The 8,772-nt window shown below is 37.4% G+C and overlaps 1 long non-coding RNA gene across 1 annotated transcript; it reads left to right on the top strand.

Annotated features, from left to right (window-relative positions):
• Window positions 1-2,609: 2,609 nt before the first annotated feature.
• On the top strand, window positions 2,610-3,811 carry LOC138756248 (uncharacterized). Its single transcript, XR_011352907.1, has 2 exons — window positions 2,610-2,988; window positions 3,536-3,811. It is a non-coding gene; the product is annotated as an uncharacterized lncRNA (long non-coding RNA).
• Window positions 3,812-8,772: the final 4,961 nt, after the last annotated feature.

The following is an 8,772-nucleotide window of genomic DNA, read 5'->3' as shown; positions in this document are numbered from 1 at the left end:
TTTGACAAAATACCATATCTCTCCTGTAGCCTTTTAAATGTAGAAAATCTTCCTGCCTCAAAACAATCCTGTGTATTAACAATTCCTTTCATTTCCCAATCTTTTAAATAAGGATTATGTAAAGAAAAAGAAATTAATTTATTTTGATATAATGGTGATTTTATAGATATTTTTCCTTTTGTATCTTTAAGTAGATTTTGATTATACCAAATATTCAACATATGTCATAAGACAGGTAATTTAAGCATTTATAACAATTAAGGATTCCATTTATAAATAAAATGGGTAATATTATTTTCATAAATCTGATCCATCTCAACCTTTGCCCATCTCGAGGGTTGCTCAATATCAAATAACTTATTAATAAATTTCAATTGTGCAGCTTCATAATAATTCTGAAAACAAGGTAATTGTAAACCACCTAATTCATAACGGTAAGTTAATTTTTGCTTAGGGACTCTTGACAATTTACTTTTCCATAAAAATAACCTAATTACTTTGTTTATTTCCATAAAAAGTTTCTTTGGTATTACACTCGGTATTGATTGAAAAAGATATTGTAACTTTTATTTTTGGGCAAATATTCACCATAATACAATTAAAGTTAATGGTAAATCTTTCCACCTATTTAAATCAGACTTATTCAATAGTGGTATATAATTTAAGTTATACAAATCTTGATATTCTTTATTCACAACAACTCCTAAATAGGGGAGGCGTGGCAAGATGGCATAGGGTGAAAACATGGGAACTCATCTCTCCTCAACTGGCCAGTTCAAAACCCAAATTTAATGACTTGATAAATATCTGAAAATTTTTAGGAAAAAGTGCTTATGATATGAGAATGAAAGTGGTGAGAAGCAGGAAAGCTCAACAATCAAAAAAATTGCATTTTAAAGTTCTTGAAAAATCTGAAAATTCTGGGCCTACTGAAGATTTGAAACCTCAGCATCAATTACAGATGGATTCGAAGACTCAACAAACTTCTCCAGCAAGGTTGAATATAGCGGCGGGGTCCTCCATGTGTGCAGTGGCGCAAGATGACACAACTGCAACCTCCCTGACATTACTCCAGGAGACGCGTGAGACATGTGCTGGAGCTGTGTTGAGCACCTCAGGTAGCATGGCCGAGTGCAGGGGGGGGTGTTGGGGGATGTGACACAGAGCTCCCAGCTGCATCTTTGAGTCTTTGACATTGAAGACATGTCAAGGGAAACCTACACCCGCGCTGTCACTGCTGCTGGGATGCGCGCTGTAGCACGCATGCGCGAAACACTGGATCGGGTGAGGGTTGTGGGGGCTCCCTCTCAACGTGATGAATTCAGCTCAACGTGGAAAGGAGTGCAAACCCATAGTCAAACCAGGGAGGTTAATTTAATGCAAGAGGAGGTGGAAGAGGAAGACAGTGAACTTACACCTAAAACTTTAAAATTACCTTCGCCATTCATGTCCCCTAGTACAATGAGCCCTACGCCTGGTTCAGATATGATAATTATGTTGGAAACAATAACTAAACAAAATGAAAGTATGATGGAATATATGACTTCTAGTTTTTAAATGCTGACCAACAACTTGCTGACATTAGACTTAGAATTACTGATATGTATGCAGAGGCCGACAGCATCGAATCCACGCTGCTGAAGATCCAACTGCGCTGGGTAGGTCACATCTCCAGAATGGAGGACCACCGCCTTCCCAAGATCATGTTATATGGCGAGCTCTCCACTGGCCACCGAGACAGAGGTGCACCAAAGAAGAGGTACAAGGACTGCCTAAAGAAATCTCTTGGTGCATGCCACATTGACCACCGCCAGTGGGCTGATATCGCCTCAAACCGTGCATCTTGCCGCCTCACAGTTCGGCGGGCAGCAACCTCCTTTGAAGAAGACCGCAGAGCCCACCTCACTGACAAAAGACAAAAGAGGAAAAACCCAACACCCAACCCCAACCAACCAATTTTCCCTTGCAACTGCTGCAACCGTGTCTGCCTGTCCCGCATCGGACTTTTCAGCCACAAACGAGCCTGCAGCTGACATGGACATTACCCCTACATAAATCTTCGTCTGCAAAGCCAAGCCAAAGAAGAAGAAAGAACTGATATATCTGGTGAGATTGCTTCAATGAAGGTGTTTGACAGCAGTTGATATGGTTGAAGATAAAATCAAGAATGATGAAGACAGAGTTGATCAAGTTGAAGAAGCGGTTGCTGGATGGGAAATAGAGAAGAAAAGTTTTTTGCAGAAGATGGATTCATTGGAAAATCAGAGTTGTTGGAACAATTAAAGATAGTGGGGTTACCAGAAAGTTTTGAAGGAACAAATCCTACAAAGTTTTTTAAAGATTGAATTTTTGAAGTTTTGGGTCCAGAATATTTTCCAGAGGGTTTGGAGTTAGAGAGAGTTCATCGTGCGTTAAGGAAAAAAACCATTTCCCAGGTCAACCACCTCAGGCAGTTTTGGTGAAATGTTTAGGTACGAAGATTGAGAAATGATTTTGCGTGCAGCAATTTTGCAGGCTCGTATGAATCAAGAGCCGATGATAATACAGAATAGTAAAGTTTTTTTCTATGCAGACCTGAGTCAGGGGGTTATTATGAGATGGAAGGAGTTCAATGTGGCTAAAGCAGTTTTATGGAAGAAAGGGTACAGATCTACTTTGAGATATCCAGCAATTTTAAAGGTATTTTATGGGCAGTATCACTCACTTTTTTGAAAACCCACAAGATGCATTAACCGTTGCCAATTCTTTGCCAGATTCTAATTTGACTCAAGATTTTTCTACGAAGCCATTGGTGACTATGAATAAAGTCGGAAACGAATAAGGTGATAAAAATAATTGGAATCGGAACAATTGGTGGATTTACAAGAGGAACTTCCAGGTGTATCCAATTCTTGATTGGATCATTTGGAGCAGTCCGGTTGGTGAGAAGATGAATCCGAAGTCATCAGCCACTGTTGGTATTAACCGCACCCGGTTAATAGAAGGGAGGTACTGTAAGTGCAGTTTTTTTGGGGGGAGGGGGGTTGGGGTTTTTTTTGTTATTTTAAAATATTTTTATATTTTCTTTTATTTTTTTTTTGTTTTTGTTAGAGTTAGTTTTAGAAGGAGCCAAATTTAGTGTAAGGGTTACTGTTTTGGGTGCCATTTAGTAAGATATAATGAATAGCTTAAATTTTGAGACTTTTAATGTTAAGGGGCTAAATCATCCGATAAAACGGAATCATGTTTTGGTTTATATTAAGAAGCTAAAAGTGGATATTGCATTTTGTGCAAGAAACTCATTTGACAGAGAAAGAACATTTGAAAGTGAAAAGGGATTGGGTAGGACATGTCATTGCTTCTTCTTTTAATTCAAAAGCTAGATGGGTTGCAATATTGGTAAATAAAAAAGTATCTTTCAGTTTGGATTCTTTCTCTGCCAATGCAGGAAGAGTTTTGATAGTTAATTGTAAAAAATTTTTCTGAAAGTTGGTCATTAATGAATGTATATGCACCGAATGAGGATGACGAAGCATTTATTTCTGATTTTTTTTAGGTTTGAATCAATCGAATGCAAATGTTTTGGTCGGGGGAGATTTTAATTGTTGTTTGGATCCTTTGCTGGATAAATCTCCAAAAACTGTGAAAAGAACTAAAATGAAAAAAAGATTGCTTGAGATGATGAAAGATTTGAATTTAGTTGAAATATGGAGGAAGTTAAATCCAACTGAAAAAGATTTCTCTTTTTATTCAGCTCATCATAATTCTTTTTCTAAAATAGATTTATTTTTGATTTCTGCACAATTACAATTTAAGTATGCTGAATATAAAAGTAGATTATTGTCTGATCATTCTTTGTCATTAGTTCAATGTTTAGGTGCTGAAGTAATTGAGACATCTTATCATTGGAGATTTAATGAGATGTTATTAAAGAGATCAGATTTTGTTAAATTTATAAGAGATTAAATTACTTTCTATTTACAAATGAATGAGGGTTCAGTACAGAATAAATTTATTTTATGGGATGCTTTGAAAGCATATTTGAGGGATCAGATTATTAGTTATACAGCAAAGATTAAAAACAATATTTATTAGAAAGTTCAAATTTGGAAAAGGAAATTGAAAGTTTGGAGAAAACATTTCAGGAAAAGTATATTGAAGATGATAAGATACAATTATCTAAATTGAAGTTACGTTATAATACTTTACAATCTTATAAATATGAAAAAATGGGTTTGCAATCTAAACAACGTTATTATGTGTTGGGTGAAAGAGCACACAAGGTTTTAGACTGAGCAAGTATCAAGAACAATTAATGTTATTAGGAAGAATGGAGAGATTACTTATAAGCGAGAAGAAATTAATGAGAAAATTTTTTAATTTTATCAAAATTTATAAACATCAGAGGGTAATCAAGAAATTGATCAAATTGATCCTTTTTTATCTAATTTGAATTTTCCATTATTGAGTGAGGTGGATGTTAAAGATTTAGATGCTTCGTTTACTGAATTAGAGTTGAAGGAAGCTTTGCAGTCGATGCCTAGTGGGAAATCCCCAGGAGAAGATGGATTTACTACAGAGTTTTATAAAGAATTTAATACTTTGTTATTTCCATTATATAAAGAAATATTGAAACAGGCAACTGAAACTGGTGTGTTTCCAGAATCATTTTCAAGAGCATTGATTACTGTTATACCAAAAAAAGATAGAGATCCCTTAAAAGTCACTTCATATAGACCAATATCATTGTTAAATGTGGATTATAAAATTGTGGCAAAAGTATTAGCTAATAGATTAGCAAATTTTTTTACCAAAATTGGTACATATTGATCAAGTTGGTTTTGTTAGAGGTAGATATTCTGCAGATAATATAGTTAAACTGATTTTGTTAGTTAATGTTGCAAGACAACAGCTTAATCAACCAATGGTAGTTGCACTGGATGCAGAAAAAACATTTGATCGAGTCAAGTGGAATTTTTTGTTTAAAGTATTAGGAAAATTTAATTTTGGCCTTTTTAGAGGTTTGGTTAAAGCTTTGTATGTCAGTCCTACTGCAAGGGTGATAACAAATGGTCAAATTTCAAAATCTTTTAATTTGTCTCATTCAACTAGACAGGGTTGCCCTCTTTCTCCTGCTTTATTTGCTTTGGTAATAGAAACTTTGGCTCAAGCTATATGACAGGATTTTAGTATTAAAGGAATTACAGTAGGAGAACACGAATATAAGATTAATTTGTTTGCAGATGATGTTTTGATATAGTTGACACATCCTAAAGATTCGTTGAAGTTATTACAAGATTTGTTGAATCGATAAGGGAAGTTATCAGGGTATAAAGTTATTTGGGAAAAAAGTGAGATTTTACCAATAGCTGAAGAAGATTATACAGACTGTAGGCAAATTGCTAAATTTAGATGGTCAACTAGGAACAGTAGTTTGATTGCAAAGTTCCATCAAACATCTCAAACCAATGAGCTGGATGAAAATGTGTTGGATATGGAGCTGAAATTCCAAACTCTGCTCCTCTGGGCTTCCTGATGTGAGCCTCAGACTCAACCTCTCAGACAGGTGCCTTTCCCTTGGCTCACACTATCCTTGCTATTGACAGGGATTCCTCAATATTGGGAAATCTTAATGTGCTTGTTGCTTTGGGAAGCCAGTGAGGTTTTGCTACTTGTGAACAAAATGTGTAAGAACCTGGAGGAGACTCAAAATTACAAACACCACTTTCAACATCAGTTCTTTCACCAGCTGTTAGTTGGTCATCAAAATATCAAAGCCATTTAAATTAATATCTAATTTAACAGAGAAAAACAAACTATTTGAAAGTCCAAATAAATTTAATCCCAGAAGATTCCAAGATTATATTTATTTACAAGTGACATAATGATGATGATCCACTTTATTGCCATTGTGCTGGTAGATCAGCCAATGAAACCCAATCAATCGACTGGAATTTAAAATAGAATTACATCCATTACAATAAAAAACATACAATCAAACGTACAATAGACCATATCCAATTAAAATCACGCTATTCTAAAATGAATTGTTAAAAATTACTGAGCGCAGCACCACTCAGCACCATGAGTTGGTGTTTAACATTGTCACAGCTTCATAAAAAAAAACTTTTTTAAGCCTACTGATGCACGAGCAAAGGCTCCAATCGCATCGGCCCGATGGTAGGAGAGTAAATAATGCATGGTTAGGGTGTGTTGCATCTTTGATAATATTTCTTGCCATGTCCAAGCCTCAACCCCTAGAGATTAGATCCGATGATAGGCGATTGTATTCCAACAATCCATTTGGTTATCAGCTTTGATGGTTCAACAGTGCTGAAAGCCAAACTGTAATCGATGAATAGCATTCTCACATAAAAGTTAGGGCTATCAAGTTGAGTCATAGTAGAGTGTAGCACTGTTGAAATGACATCCTCTGTCAACCTGTTAGCACAATAGGTGAATTGATGTTGATCCATAGTGGCAGGCAAACAAGATTTCAAGTGAGATAGCATTTCACGGTGATGGAAACTGGATAGTAGTAATTTAGATTCATGGTGGTAGATCGCTTTGGCATGGGCATGATTGTAGCAGTTTTAAAGCTTGTTGGAACAACAGCCTTGGCCAGGGACTGATTGGAAAAGGTCCATAAAGACCCCAGCCAACTGGTCTGTGCAGGATCCAAGCACACGAGCAGGCACGCCATCCAGTTCAGCTGCCTTCTGTACATTCACCCTACTAAGGATGGCTCATACATCTGTAATGGAAATCGAGAGAGGTATTCCATTTGGTAAATGATTCATCCTTATTCTCTTGAACAAAAGGAGAATAAAAATAATTAAGCTCCTCAGAAATTTTAGGAGGTAGTAGCTAGAAACAGACACTATGCCAGATGATTTATAATCCTTGATCATCTGTATTCCCTGCCACATGCACCATGAGTCCAAGGATATGAAGTGCCCTTTGATAATCTGTTTGCATATACATTTAGCCTGAGAGATTCCCCGCTTTAAATTGGCCCTGGCTAATCCATAGAACTCCTGGTCTCCAGATCTGAAGGCTCAATCTCTAGGATCAAATGGCGAACCTCACTCTTCATCCACTGTTTCTGGTTCATGAATATTTTAATTTTCTTCTATGATGTTATTCCGTCCACACACCTATTTATATACTCAATAACAAAGTTGTTGTATACATCGACATTGATCTGCGAGTCTACTGTGGCATGAGCAGCAAACACACTCCAGTCTGTACTTTGAAAATGTTGCTGGAGAACAAAGTCATCCCCCCTCCAGCCAGATCTTAACAGTCTTAGTTATGGGTTTAACCTGTTTGTTGACTGGGTTGTACTTGGGAATCATAAATAGTGAAAGATGGTCAGACTGACCCAAGTGAGGAAGGGTAGTGGTTCTGTACACATCGGCCACATTTGTGTCAACCTGATCCAAGGTTTTATTCCCTCTCGCATTACATGTACCACTTAGATTAAAATTTGGGAGCACAGAGCATAAATTACAGTGATAAACATCTCCAGACACTATTGTAATGTCTGCAACTTGCCAATAGTAGCACTAAGGACTTTCATGGCTGCTTTAACATTCGCATCCAGGGGTATATAAACTGCTACAGCAATGCTAAAGTAAATTCTCTTTGGTCGATGAAAATAAGATACTCCAGATCACCAGAACACTGAGTATCAGCAATGTACTTACAATGTGCACCACAGTTCATTTACATAGATGCACAATCCACCTCCCTATCACTGCCACTATTCTATCAGCCCTGAAAATCATTCGACCTTCCAATTCCACCACATTATCTGGTATCACACTATTGAGCCGTGTCTCTATAAAAACCATTACATTACAGATTGTGAGCCTTTCCTGTGTGAGGACCCAGGTGTTCAACTCATCCATTTTGTTCACCAGAAACCGAGCATTAACAAGAAAAGTACTCAGTAGCACTGGCATGAACGGTTTTAGCCATAGCCTGGCGCGCAGGCCTCCCTGCTTCCCCCATTGTTGCTTATGGTCTTGTTGCCGATGCCGCACGCAAATCTGCAGTGTCCGTTCCAGCTCCGGGGCGGGGGGGGGGGGTGGGGGGATTTGATCAAATTTAAATGAGCTCCATGAATGAATCAAACCTGCATCACTGAAGCACAGAATACAGCAAGTACTGTACTTCAATGCTATTTTACAAATTCCTGTCGGACATTGAGCTTCATGATGTGAACGCATCATCAGACATCATCCAATCTAATCTTTTAATCTAACTGTAATACTTTTGCACGCATTCTTCAAAAGGCAAAGGTACTCTTCTTATTTCATAATTTCAATGTAAAAACCCTTTTATTCTACTCCTCAGTATAATTATATAAACATTTACAGCACAGAAACAGGCCAGTTTGGCCTTACTAGCCCATGTCGAACATCTTCTCCCACCTAGTACCCTTGACCCGTATTTGGCCCATAACTCTCCACACCTCTCCCATCCATATACCTATCCAACCTTTCCTTGAATATTAACATCGATCTCGCTTCTACCACCACTGCCGGAAGTTCATTCCATACCCTCTCCACCCTCTGCATGAAGAAATTCCCCCTTATATTTCCCTTAAACTTTTCCCCTTTGGATTCTCAATCCATGCCCTCTTGTTTGAATCTCCCCCACTCTCAGCAGAAAAAAATCTATCCACATTGACTCTATCTGTCCCCCTTATAATTTTGAATACTTCTATCAAAACACCTCTCAACCTTCTAAGCTCCAGAGAATAAAGTTCCAGCCTGCTCATCCTTT

This window comes from Narcine bancroftii, chromosome 3, assembly GCF_036971445.1.
Source record: "Narcine bancroftii isolate sNarBan1 chromosome 3, sNarBan1.hap1, whole genome shotgun sequence".
Taxonomy (NCBI): Eukaryota; Metazoa; Chordata; class Chondrichthyes; order Torpediniformes; family Narcinidae; genus Narcine; species Narcine bancroftii.
This window is presented reverse-complemented; position numbering and strand designations above follow the sequence as displayed.